We start from the raw sequence: 14,405 nt of genomic DNA on the forward strand, positions 1-14,405 counted from the left end.
TTGATCAAGGTTGCTTATTCCCGTGAAAACGTTTTTCGTCCAAATTCTAGAGGAGCACCATTGTGCCTCTGGGAGCTACACCAGGACCTGCTCAACAGAGGCTCCAGCGGTTTCATTTTCGGACAGAAATTCAACACGGAATTGCATGGATCTATGGAAACCGTGAACTGTGGCCGTACCAGATTCTCACATCTTCATTGTCTAATGGAAGCTTGTTTCCCAGGCTGATCCGGCTGGCGCTTCTTTCTGGGCAATTAACATTTAATTGTGGACGTTCAGCCTTCTTCGGAATTCTCTGATACCGGCAAGTTCCCGCGCCTCACTCGGTGGAGGTTTAGGTGACTCAGGACAACTGTCTTTATTTCAGGCGTCTAGAACAAAGAGAATCCACAAAGGTTGATGATCACGGAGAAAGTAAAGTCCCGTTTCTTTATACTTCCCACTCATGGCACTTCTAGCATCTGAGGCCAAAGAGCTCGTGCAGCATGATATTCTCAGTTCAGGCACGCCGCCTGCAGTTTCTTTCTAGCAGAAAAATCTTTCCCAGTGTACTTCTTTAAACTGCTGCAAAATGGTGGCACAGAAGATTTCGGTTTAGGTTTAACTTTAGACGGGCATAGGTACAGGCATTTGGGCATGTTTAGGGACAGAGTTAGAGTTCACGTTAGAGTTACGGCTGTGTGAGGATTCGGGTTATGGTAAGTCTGAGGATCAAATGTAGGGGCAGTGTGAGGTGGAAGGTAAGAGTAGGGTTTAGTGCTTAAGGATGAGCGAACCTATTGTCTCATTTAGGCCTACGGTAAACTTGACCGTTTAGATATGGGTTGGGGTTAATATTTGTGTGAGGGTTAGACAGTGTGCGAGGTTAAGAGTTGGGTTCAGGCTTACGGTTTGTGTGTTACATCCGTTTGGGTTATGGTTAAGTTTAGCTCTCTGTCTAGTTTAAGGGATTGGATTACATTAACGGTGCTGTGGAGGCTTCGATTGAAGGTGAGGGATAGAGTTAAGTTAGGTTCAGGCGAAGAATGACGGTTAGGAGTAAGGTTAGTTGTAGGGGGAGCTGCATGTTCACATCAGATTTGGGGTTAGGATTAGGGTTAGCCTTAGGGTAGACATACGGTTATGGTTAGGGCTTGCTTTAGGGTGAGCCTTAGGTTAGGGTTAAGTTTCAGGTTAGGAGAATACAGTTAGACCTAGGCTTAGGGTTACATCTCTGTTTAGGTTTACACCTAGGGTTAGCTTTTCACCTAGTTTAGGGTTAGGATTAGGGTTGTTTTTAGGATAGGATTTAGGTATGAGGTCTAATTTAAGTGTTGGATTATGGGAAGTACATCTGCTCTCACTGGTTTTCCTTCACTGTCACAATGTTTCTGAGATTCGTGGTTTAAGGGAAATCTTGCTTCTTGCCGGTTTCAAGGTCCAAAGGCGCCACCGGCAGTTTGTTTTTGCGTCAAACTTACGCTCGCTCTTTGAGAATCTTGGGTCTTTGGGAAAGCCGTGAGTCCAGCAAGTTTTTCAGATTAAGTGTGCCCCAAGCAGTAGGTTCTATCTCTGAGCAATACAGCCCGTGGAATTCCTGGCAATCTGGAACCCTGCCATGAAGTTCAGCCTGGTTGTTATTTACACACGGAAGAAACTCCTTTGAGGTTCCCATGCCTCTGTACACTGATGCTTCCAGCAACGTCATGTCACACAGGTCAATAGTGGCTCTTTAAGTTTCACTGGTCTAGGAAAAAGGGTGAAGCGCCTGGGTTCCCGTGCTTCACTACTTCATGGCCTGAAGAAGATGTTTATAGGCACATCGGCAAATCCACCGGTGGCAATTCTCTCATATTGTCATTGCGATGGGAAGATTTCTTATTCGTTAGGAAATGTTTTACCATGGAAGACGGGTCCCCACAGAGCTGTCTCTTTTGTGTTGAGACAAACTCTGCTGAATTTAGCTGCCAGCATCTGCGTGTCCTCCCTTTCCTTTAAGGTCGATGGAGACGCACGAGTGTAAGGAGAACGGCGAATGGTGGCCGTTCGTAACCCAGAGTCATCAGAAACCGCAGAGTAAATTTTAGGAACGTAGACGAAGGACACCGGAGAAAACTTCACTGAGGGACTTCAGTGAACTCTGCTTACAATGTTGAGGCCCGACACCCCTAGTGCCTGGGGGCGACCCGTCTCCTGCCCTACGTAGTTTTTTTGAGCGTGCCTCCCTCAGGTGGTGCCTTTTCTCTCCCCGCAATATTGCTCCATGAAACTGCCGATGGAAACTATTTGCCATGGGTATGTCGTTTCACAATATTGGCCTCCTCTTTGAAGAACAAATGCTTTTCTAAACGGGTGCTGCCTCCCTGAACTTTCCTTTGTGTTGGCTCAATCGATGCAGATTCCTGTGCTGAATGCGCCATAGAGTGACACAGGTGAGTGCTTGTCAGTATTGCAGGCACACGCAGCAATTTCGTTTTTCCAAGACCCACCTGGCTTGATCAAGGTTGCTTATTCCCGTGAAAACGTTTTTCGTCCAAATTCTAGAGGAGCACCATTGTGCCTCTGGGAGCTACACCAGGACCTGCTCAACAGAGGCTCCAGCGGTTTCATTTTCGGACAGAAATTCAACACGGAATTGCATGGATCTATGGAAACCGTGAACTGTGGCCGTACCAGATTCTCACATCTTCATTGTCTAATGGAAGCTTGTTTCCCAGGCTGATCCGGCTGGCGCTTCTTTCTGGGCAATTAACATTTAATTGTGGACGTTCAGCCTTCTTCGGAATTCTCTGATACCGGCAAGTTCCCGCGCCTCACTCGGTGGAGGTTTAGGTGACTCAGGACAACTGTCTTTATTTCAGGCGTCTAGAACAAAGAGAATCCACAAAGGTTGATGATCACGGAGAAAGTAAAGTCCCGTTTCTTTATACTTCCCACTCATGGCACTTCTAGCATCTGAGGCCAAAGAGCTCGTGCAGCATGATATTCTCAGTTCAGGCACGCCGCCTGCAGTTTCTTTCTAGCAGAAAAATCTTTCCCAGTGTACTTCTTTAAACTGCTGCAAAATGGTGGCACAGAAGATTTCGGTTTAGGTTTAACTTTAGACGGGCATAGGTACAGGCATTTGGGCATGTTTAGGGACAGAGTTAGAGTTCACGTTAGAGTTACGGCTGTGTGAGGATTCGGGTTATGGTAAGTCTGAGGATCAAATGTAGGGGCAGTGTGAGGTGGAAGGTAAGAGTAGGGTTTAGTGCTTAAGGATGAGCGAACCTATTGTCTCATTTAGGCCTACGGTAAACTTGACCGTTTAGATATGGGTTGGGGTTAATATTTGTGTGAGGGTTAGACAGTGTGCGAGGTTAAGAGTTGGGTTCAGGCTTACGGTTTGTGTGTTACATCCGTTTGGGTTATGGTTAAGTTTAGCTCTCTGTCTAGTTTAAGGGATTGGATTACATTAACGGTGCTATGGAGGCTTCGATTGAAGGTGAGGGATAGAGTTAAGTTAGGTTCAGGCGAAGAATGACGGTTAGGAGTAAGGTTAGTTGTAGGGGGAGCTGCATGTTCACATCAGATTTGGGGTTAGGATTAGGGTTAGCCTTAGGGTAGACATACGGTTATGGTTAGGGCTTGCTTTAGGGTGAGCCTTAGGTTAGGGTTAAGTTTCAGGTTAGGAGAATACAGTTAGACCTAGGCTTAGGGTTACATCTCTGTTTAGGTTTACACCTAGGGTTAGCTTTTCACCTAGTTTAGGGTTAGGATTAGGGTTGTTTTTAGGATAGGATTTAGGTATGAGGTCTAATTTAAGTGTTGGATTATGGGAAGTACATCTGCTCTCACTGGTTTTCCTTCACTGTCACAATGTTTCTGAGATTCGTGGTTTAAGGGAAATCTTGCTTCTTGCCGGTTTCAAGGTCCAAAGGCGCCACCGGCAGTTTGTTTTTGCGTCAAACTTACGCTCGCTCTTTGAGAATCTTGGGTCTTTGGGAAAGCCGTGAGTCCAGCAAGTTTTTCAGATTAAGTGTGCCCCAAGCAGTAGGTTCTATCTCTGAGCAATACAGCCCGTGGAATTCCTGGCAATCTGGAACCCTGCCATGAAGTTCAGCCTGGTTGTTATTTACACACGGAAGAAACTCCTTTGAGGTTCCCATGCCTCTGTACACTGATGCTTCCAGCAACGTCATGTCACACAGGTCAATAGTGGCTCTTTAAGTTTCACTGGTCTAGGAAAAAGGGTGAAGCGCCTGGGTTCCCGTGCTTCACTACTTCATGGCCTGAAGAAGATGTTTATAGGCACATCGGCAAATCCACCGGTGGCAATTCTCTCATATTGTCATTGCGATGGGAAGATTTCTTATTCGTTAGGAAATGTTTTACCATGGAAGACGGGTCCCCACAGAGCTGTCTCTTTTGTGTTGAGACAAACTCTGCTGAATTTAGCTGCCAGCATCTGCGTGTCCTCCCTTTCCTTTAAGGTCGATGGAGACGCACGAGTGTAAGGAGAACGGCGAATGGTGGCCGTTCGTAACCCAGAGTCATCAGAAACCGCAGAGTAAATTTTAGGAACGTAGACGAAGGACACCGGAGAAAACTTCACTGAGGGACTTCAGTGAACTCTGCTTACAATGTTGAGGCCCGACACCCCTAGTGCCTGGGGGCGACCCGTCTCCTGCCCTACGTAGTTTTTTTGAGCGTGCCTCCCTCAGGTGGTGCCTTTTCTCTCCCCGCAATATTGCTCCATGAAACTGCCGATGGAAACTATTTGCCATGGGTATGTCGTTTCACAATATTGGCCTCCTCTTTGAAGAACAAATGCTTTTCTAAACGGGTGCTGCCTCCCTGAACTTTCCTTTGTGTTGGCTCAATCGATGCAGATTCCTGTGCTGAATGCGCCATAGAGTGACACAGGTGAGTGCTTGTCAGTATTGCAGGCACACGCAGCAATTTCGTTTTTCCAAGACCCACCTGGCTTGATCAAGGTTGCTTATTCCCGTGAAAACGTTTTTCGTCCAAATTCTAGAGGAGCACCATTGTGCCTCTGGGAGCTACACCAGGACCTGCTCAACAGAGGCTCCAGCGGTTTCATTTTCGGACAGAAATTCAACACGTAATTGCATGGATCTATGGAAACCGTGAACTGTGGCCGTACCAGATTCTCACATCTTCATTGTCTAATGGAAGCTTGTTTCCCAGGCTGATCCGGCTGGCGCTTCTTTCTGGGCAATTAACATTTAATTGTGGACGTTCAGCCTTCTTCGGAATTCTCTGATACCGGCAAGTTCCCGCGCCTCACTCGGTGGAGGTTTAGGTGACTCAGGACAACTGTCTTTATTTCAGGCGTCTAGAACAAAGAGAATCCACAAAGGTTGATGATCACGGAGAAAGTAAAGTCCCGTTTCTTTATACTTCCCACTCATGGCACTTCTAGCATCTGAGGCCAAAGAGCTCGTGCAGCATGATATTCTCAGTTCAGGCACGCCGCCTGCAGTTTCTTTCTAGCAGAAAAATCTTTCCCAGTGTACTTCTTTAAACTGCTGCAAAATGGTGGCACAGAAGATTTCGGTTTAGGTTTAACTTTAGACGGGCATAGGTACAGGCATTTGGGCATGTTTAGGGACAGAGTTAGAGTTCACGTTAGAGTTACGGCTGTGTGAGGATTCGGGTTATGGTAAGTCTGAGGATCAAATGTAGGGGCAGTGTGAGGTGGAAGGTAAGAGTAGGGTTTAGTGCTTAAGGATGAGCGAACCTATTGTCTCATTTAGGCCTACGGTAAACTTGACCGTTTAGATATGGGTTGGGGTTAATATTTGTGTGAGGGTTAGACAGTGTGCGAGGTTAAGAGTTGGGTTCAGGCTTACGGTTTGTGTGTTACATCCGTTTGGGTTATGGTTAAGTTTAGCTCTCTGTCTAGTTTAAGGGATTGGATTACATTAACGGTGCTATGGAGGCTTCGATTGAAGGTGAGGGATAGAGTTAAGTTAGGTTCAGGCGAAGAATGACGGTTAGGAGTAAGGTTAGTTGTAGGGGGAGCTGCATGTTCACATCAGATTTGGGGTTAGGATTAGGGTTAGCCTTAGGGTAGACATACGGTTATGGTTAGGGCTTGCTTTAGGGTGAGCCTTAGGTTAGGGTTAAGTTTCAGGTTAGGAGAATACAGTTAGACCTAGGCTTAGGGTTACATCTCTGTTTAGGTTTACACCTAGGGTTAGCTTTTCACCTAGTTTAGGGTTAGGATTAGGGTTGTTTTTAGGATAGGATTTAGGTATGAGGTCTAATTTAAGTGTTGGATTATGGGAAGTACATCTGCTCTCACTGGTTTTCCTTCACTGTCACAATGTTTCTGAGATTCGTGGTTTAAGGGAAATCTTGCTTCTTGCCGGTTTCAAGGTCCAAAGGCGCCACCGGCAGTTTGTTTTTGCGTCAAACTTACGCTCGCTCTTTGAGAATCTTGGGTCTTTGGGAAAGCCGTGAGTCCAGCAAGTTTTTCAGATTAAGTGTGCCCCAAGCAGTAGGTTCTATCTCTGAGCAATACAGCCCGTGGAATTCCTGGCAATCTGGAACCCTGCCATGAAGTTCAGCCTGGTTGTTATTTACACACGGAAGAAACTCCTTTGAGGTTCCCATGCCTCTGTACACTGATGCTTCCAGCAACGTCATGTCACACAGGTCAATAGTGGCTCTTTAAGTTTCACTGGTCTAGGAAAAAGGGTGAAGCGCCTGGGTTCCCGTGCTTCACTACTTCATGGCCTGAAGAAGATGTTTATAGGCACATCGGCAAATCCACCGGTGGCAATTCTCTCATATTGTCATTGCGATGGGAAGATTTCTTATTCGTTAGGAAATGTTTTACCATGGAAGACGGGTCCCCACAGAGCTGTCTCTTTTGTGTTGAGACAAACTCTGCTGAATTTAGCTGCCAGCATCTGCGTGTCCTCCCTTTCCTTTAAGGTCGATGGAGACGCACGAGTGTAAGGAGAACGGCGAATGGTGGCCGTTCGTAACCCAGAGTCATCAGAAACCGCAGAGTAAATTTTAGGAACGTAGACGAAGGACACCGGAGAAAACTTCACTGAGGGACTTCAGTGAACTCTGCTTACAATGTTGAGGCCCGACACCCCTAGTGCCTGGGGGCGACCCGTCTCCTGCCCTACGTAGTTTTTTTGAGCGTGCCTCCCTCAGGTGGTGCCTTTTCTCTCCCCGCAATATTGCTCCATGAAACTGCCGATGAAAACTATTTGCCATGGGTATGTCGTTTCACAATATTGGCCTCCTCTTTGAAGAACAAATGCTTTTCTAAACGGGTGCTGCCTCCCTGAACTTTCCTTTGTGTTGGCTCAATCGATGCAGATTCCTGTGCTGAATGCGCCATAGAGTGACACAGGTGAGTGCTTGTCAGTATTGCAGGCACACGCAGCAATTTCGTTTTTCCAAGACCCACCTGGCTTGATCAAGGTTGCTTATTCCCGTGAAAACGTTTTTCGTCCAAATTCTAGAGGAGCACCATTGTGCCTCTGGGAGCTACACCAGGACCTGCTCAACAGAGGCTCCAGCGGTTTCATTTTCGGACAGAAATTCAACACGTAATTGCATGGATCTATGGAAACCGTGAACTGTGGCCGTACCAGATTCTCACATCTTCATTGTCTAATGGAAGCTTGTTTCCCAGGCTGATCCGGCTGGCGCTTCTTTCTGGGCAATTAACATTTAATTGTGGACGTTCAGCCTTCTTCGGAATTCTCTGATACCGGCAAGTTCCCGCGCCTCACTCGGTGGAGGTTTAGGTGACTCAGGACAACTGTCTTTATTTCAGGCGTCTAGAACAAAGAGAATCCACAAAGGTTGATGATCACGGAGAAAGTAAAGTCCCGTTTCTTTATACTTCCCACTCATGGCACTTCTAGCATCTGAGGCCAAAGAGCTCGTGCAGCATGATATTCTCAGTTCAGGCACGCCGCCTGCAGTTTCTTTCTAGCAGAAAAATCTTTCCCAGTGTACTTCTTTAAACTGCTGCAAAATGGTGGCACAGAAGATTTCGGTTTAGGTTTAACTTTAGACGGGCATAGGTACAGGCATTTGGGCATGTTTAGGGACAGAGTTAGAGTTCACGTTAGAGTTACGGCTGTGTGAGGATTCGGGTTATGGTAAGTCTGAGGATCAAATGTAGGGGCAGTGTGAGGTGGAAGGTAAGAGTAGGGTTTAGTGCTTAAGGATGAGCGAACCTATTGTCTCATTTAGGCCTACGGTAAACTTGACCGTTTAGATATGGGTTGGGGTTAATATTTGTGTGAGGGTTAGACAGTGTGCGAGGTTAAGAGTTGGGTTCAGGCTTACGGTTTGTGTGTTACATCCGTTTGGGTTATGGTTAAGTTTAGCTCTCTGTCTAGTTTAAGGGATTGGATTACATTAACGGTGCTATGGAGGCTTCGATTGAAGGTGAGGGATAGAGTTAAGTTAGGTTCAGGCGAAGAATGACGGTTAGGAGTAAGGTTAGTTGTAGGGGGAGCTGCATGTTCACATCAGATTTGGGGTTAGGATTAGGGTTAGCCTTAGGGTAGACATACGGTTATGGTTAGGGCTTGCTTTAGGGTGAGCCTTAGGTTAGGGTTAAGTTTCAGGTTAGGAGAATACAGTTAGACCTAGGCTTAGGGTTACATCTCTGTTTAGGTTTACACCTAGGGTTAGCTTTTCACCTAGTTTAGGGTTAGGATTAGGGTTGTTTTTAGGATAGGATTTAGGTATGAGGTCTAATTTAAGTGTTGGATTATGGGAAGTACATCTGCTCTCACTGGTTTTCCTTCACTGTCACAATGTTTCTGAGATTCGTGGTTTAAGGGAAATCTTGCTTCTTGCCGGTTTCAAGGTCCAAAGGCGCCACCGGCAGTTTGTTTTTGCGTCAAACTTACGCTCGCTCTTTGAGAATCTTGGGTCTTTGGGAAAGCCGTGAGTCCAGCAAGTTTTTCAGATTAAGTGTGCCCCAAGCAGTAGGTTCTATCTCTGAGCAATACAGCCCGTGGAATTCCTGGCAATCTGGAACCCTGCCATGAAGTTCAGCCTGGTTGTTATTTACACACGGAAGAAACTCCTTTGAGGTTCCCATGCCTCTGTACACTGATGCTTCCAGCAACGTCATGTCACACAGGTCAATAGTGGCTCTTTAAGTTTCACTGGTCTAGGAAAAAGGGTGAAGCGCCTGGGTTCCCGTGCTTCACTACTTCATGGCCTGAAGAAGATGTTTATAGGCACATCGGCAAATCCACCGGTGGCAATTCTCTCATATTGTCATTGCGATGGGAAGATTTCTTATTCGTTAGGAAATGTTTTACCATGGAAGACGGGTCCCCACAGAGCTGTCTCTTTTGTGTTGAGACAAACTCTGCTGAATTTAGCTGCCAGCATCTGCGTGTCCTCCCTTTCCTTTAAGGTCGATGGAGACGCACGAGTGTAAGGAGAACGGCGAATGGTGGCCGTTCGTAACCCAGAGTCATCAGAAACCGCAGAGTAAATTTTAGGAACGTAGACGAAGGACACCGGAGAAAACTTCACTGAGGGACTTCAGTGAACTCTGCTTACAATGTTGAGGCCCGACAACCCTAGTGCCTGGGGGCGACCCGTCTCCTGCCCTACGTAGTTTTTTTGAGCGTGCCTCCCTCAGGTGGTGCCTTTTCTCTCCCCGCAATATTGCTCCATGAAACTGCCGATGAAAACTATTTGCCATGGGTATGTCGTTTCACAATATTGGCCTCCTCTTTGAAGAACAAATGCTTTTCTAAACGGGTGCTGCCTCCCTGAACTTTCCTTTGTGTTGGCTCAATCGATGCAGATTCCTGTGCTGAATGCGCCATAGAGTGACACAGGTGAGTGCTTGTCAGTATTGCAGGCACACGCAGCAATTTCGTTTTTCCAAGACCCACCTGGCTTGATCAAGGTTGCTTATTCCCGTGAAAACGTTTTTCGTCCAAATTCTAGAGGAGCACCATTGTGCCTCTGGGAGCTACACCAGGACCTGCTCAACAGAGGCTCCAGCGGTTTCATTTTCGGACAGAAATTCAACACGGAATTGCATGGATCTATGGAAACCGTGAACTGTGGCCGTACCAGATTCTCACATCTTCATTGTCTAATGGAAGCTTGTTTCCCAGGCTGATCCGGCTGGCGCTTCTTTCTGGGCAATTAACATTTAATTGTGGACGTTCAGCCTTCTTCGGAATTCTCTGATACCGGCAAGTTCCCGCGCCTCACTCGGTGGAGGTTTAGGTGACTCAGGACAACTGTCTTTATTTCAGGCGTCTAGAACAAAGAGAATCCACAAAGGTTGATGATCACGGAGAAAGTAAAGTCCCGTTTCTTTATACTTCCCACTCATGGCACTTCTAGCATCTGAGGCCAAAGAGCTCGTGCAGCATGATATTCTCAGTTCAGGCACGCCGCCTGCAGTTTCTTTCTAGCAGAAAAATCTTTCCCAGTGTACTTCTTTAAACTGCTGCAAAATGGTGGCACAGAAGATTTCGGTTTAGGTTTAACTTTAGACGGGCATAGGTACAGGCATTTGGGCATGTTTAGGGACAGAGTTAGAGTTCACGTTAGAGTTACGGCTGTGTGAGGATTCGGGTTATGGTAAGTCTGAGGATCAAATGTAGGGGCAGTGTGAGGTGGAAGGTAAGAGTAGGGTTTAGTGCTTAAGGATGAGCGAACCTATTGTCTCATTAAGGCCTACGGTAAACTTGACCGTTTAGATATGGGTTGGGGTTAATATTTGTGTGAGGGTTAGACAGTGTGCGAGGTTAAGAGTTGGGTTCAGGCTTACGGTTTGTGTGTTACATCCGTTTGGGTTATGGTTAAGTTTAGCTCTCTGTCTAGTTTAAGGGATTGGATTACATTAACGGTGCTATGGAGGCTTCGATTGAAGGTGAGGGATAGAGTTAAGTTAGGTTCAGGCGAAGAATGACGGTTAGGAGTAAGGTTAGTTGTAGGGGGAGCTGCATGTTCACATCAGATTTGGGGTTAGGATTAGGGTTAGCCTTAGGGTAGACATACGGTTATGGTTAGGGCTTGCTTTAGGGTGAGCCTTAGGTTAGGGTTAAGTTTCAGGTTAGGAGAATACAGTTAGACCTAGGCTTAGGGTTACATCTCTGTTTAGGTTTACACCTAGGGTTAGCTTTTCACCTAGTTTAGGGTTAGGATTAGGGTTGTTTTTAGGATAGGATTTAGGTATGAGGTCTAATTTAAGTGTTGGATTATGGGAAGTACATCTGCTCTCACTGGTTTTCCTTCACTGTCACAATGTTTCTGAGATTCGTGGTTTAAGGGAAATCTTGCTTCTTGCCGGTTTCAAGGTCCAAAGGCGCCACCGGCAGTTTGTTTTTGCGTCAAACTTACGCTCGCTCTTTGAGAATCTTGGGTCTTTGGGAAAGCCGTGAGTCCAGCAAGTTTTTCAGATTAAGTGTGCCCCAAGCAGTAGGTTCTATCTCTGAGCAATACAGCCCGTGGAATTCCTGGCAATCTGGAACCCTGCCATGAAGTTCAGCCTGGTTGTTATTTACACACGGAAGAAACTCCTTTGAGGTTCCCATGCCTCTGTACACTGATGCTTCCAGCAACGTCATGTCACACAGGTCAATAGTGGCTCTTTAAGTTTCACTGGTCTAGGAAAAAGGGTGAAGCGCCTGGGTTCCCGTGCTTCACTACTTCATGGCCTGAAGAAGATGTTTATAGGCACATCGGCAAATCCACCGGTGGCAATTCTCTCATATTGTCATTGCGATGGGAAGATTTCTTATTCGTTAGGAAATGTTTTACCATGGAAGACGGGTCCCCACAGAGCTGTCTCTTTTGTGTTGAGACAAACTCTGCTGAATTTAGCTGCCAGCATCTGCGTGTCCTCCCTTTCCTTTAAGGTCGATGGAGACGCACGAGTGTAAGGAGAACGGCGAATGGTGGCCGTTCGTAACCCAGAGTCATCAGAAACCGCAGAGTAAATTTTAGGAACGTAGACGAAGGACACCGGAGAAAACTTCACTGAGGGACTTCAGTGAACTCTGCTTACAATGTTGAGGCCCGACACCCCTAGTGCCTGGGGGCGACCCGTCTCCTGCCCTACGTAGTTTTTTTGAGCGTGCCTCCCTCAGGTGGTGCCTTTTCTCTCCCCGCAATATTGCTCCATGAAACTGCCGATGAAAACTATTTGCCATGGGTATGTCGTTTCACAATATTGGCCTCCTCTTTGAAGAACAAATGCTTTTCTAAACGGGTGCTGCCTCCCTGAACTTTCCTTTGTGTTGGCTCAATCGATGCAGATTCCTGTGCTGAATGCGCCATAGAGTGACACAGGTGAGTGCTTGTCAGTATTGCAGGCACACGCAGCAATTTCGTTTTTCCAAGACCCACCTGGCTTGATCAAGGTTGCTTATTCCCGTGAAAACGTTTTTCGTCCAAATTCTAGAGGAGCACCATTGTGCCTCTGGGAGCTACACCAGGACCTGCTCAACAGAGGCTCCAGCGGTTTCATTTTCGGACAGAAATTCAACACGTAATTGCATGGATCTATGGAAACCGTGAACTGTGGCCGTACCAGATTCTCACATCTTCATTGTCTAATGGAAGCTTGTTTCCCAGGCTGATCCGGCTGGCGCTTCTTTCTGGGCAATTAACATTTAATTGTGGACGTTCAGCCTTCTTCGGAATTCTCTGATACCGGCAAGTTCCCGCGCCTCACTCGGTGGAGGTTTAGGTGACTCAGGACAACTGTCTTTATTTCAGGCGTCTAGAACAAAGAGAATCCACAAAGGTTGATGATCACGGAGAAAGTAAAGTCCCGTTTCTTTATACTTCCCACTCATGGCACTTCTAGCATCTGAGGCCAAAGAGCTCGTGCAGCATGATATTCTCAGTTCAGGCACGCCGCCTGCAGTTTCTTTCTAGCAGAAAAATCTTTCCCAGTGTACTTCTTTAAACTGCTGCAAAATGGTGGCACAGAAGATTTCGGTTTAGGTTTAACTTTAGACGGGCATAGGTACAGGCATTTGGGCATGTTTAGGGACAGAGTTAGAGTTCACGTTAGAGTTACGGCTGTGTGAGGATTCGGGTTATGGTAAGTCTGAGGATCAAATGTAGGGGCAGTGTGAGGTGGAAGGTAAGAGTAGGGTTTAGTGCTTAAGGATGAGCGAACCTATTGTCTCATTTAGGCCTACGGTAAACTTGACCGTTTAGATATGGGTTGGGGTTAATATTTGTGTGAGGGTTAGACAGTGTGCGAGGTTAAGAGTTGGGTTCAGGCTTACGGTTTGTGTGTTACATCCGTTTGGGTTATGGTTAAGTTTAGCTCTCTGTCTAGTTTAAGGGATTGGATTACATTAACGGTGCTATGGAGGCTTCGATTGAAGGTGAGGGATAGAGTTAAGTTAGGTTCAGGCGAAGAATGACGGTTAGGAGTAAGGTTAGTTGTAGGGGGAGCTGCATGTTCACATCAGATTTGGGGTTAGGATTAGGGTTAGCCTTAGGGTAGACATACGGTTATGGTTAGGGCTTGCTTTAGGGTGAGCCTTAGGTTAGGGTTAAGTTTCAGGTTAGGAGAATACAGTTAGACCTAGGCTTAGGGTTACATCTCTGTTTAGGTTTACACCTAGGGTTAGCTTTTCACCTAGTTTAGGGTTAGGATTAGGGTTGTTTTTAGGATAGGATTTAGGTATGAGGTCTAATTTAAGTGTTGGATTATGGGAAGTACATCTGCTCTCACTGGTTTTCCTTCACTGTCACAATGTTTCTGAGATTCGTGGTTTAAGGGAAATCTTGCTTCTTGCCGGTTTCAAGGTCCAAAGGCGCCACCGGCAGTTTGTTTTTGCGTCAAACTTACGCTCGCTCTTTGAGAATCTTGGGTCTTTGGGAAAGCCGTGAGTCCAGCAAGTTTTTCAGATTAAGTGTGCCCCAAGCAGTAGGTTCTATCTCTGAGCAATACAGCCCGTGGAATTCCTGGCAATCTGGAACCCTGCCATGAAGTTCAGCCTGGTTGTTATTTACACACGGAAGAAACTCCTTTGAGGTTCCCATGCCTCTGTACACTGATGCTTCCAGCAACGTCATGTCACACAGGTCAATAGTGGCTCTTTAAGTTTCACTGGTCTAGGAAAAAGGGTGAAGCGCCTGGGTTCCCGTGCTTCACTACTTCATGGCCTGAAGAAGATGTTTATAGGCACATCGGCAAATCCACCGGTGGCAATTCTCTCATATTGTCATTGCGATGGGAAGATTTCTTATTCGTTAGGAAATGTTTTACCATGGAAGACGGGTCCCCACAGAGCTGTCTCTTTTGTGTTGAGACAAACTCTGCTGAATTTAGCTGCCAGCATCTGCGTGTCCTCCCTTTCCTTTAAGGTCGATGGAGACGCACGAGTGTAAGGAGAACGGCGAATGGTGGCCGTTCGTAACCCAGAGTC

The sequence above is a fragment of the Tenrec ecaudatus genome, unplaced genomic scaffold (genome assembly GCF_050624435.1).
Source record: "Tenrec ecaudatus isolate mTenEca1 unplaced genomic scaffold, mTenEca1.hap1 Scaffold_535, whole genome shotgun sequence".
Taxonomy (NCBI): domain Eukaryota; kingdom Metazoa; phylum Chordata; class Mammalia; order Afrosoricida; family Tenrecidae; genus Tenrec; species Tenrec ecaudatus.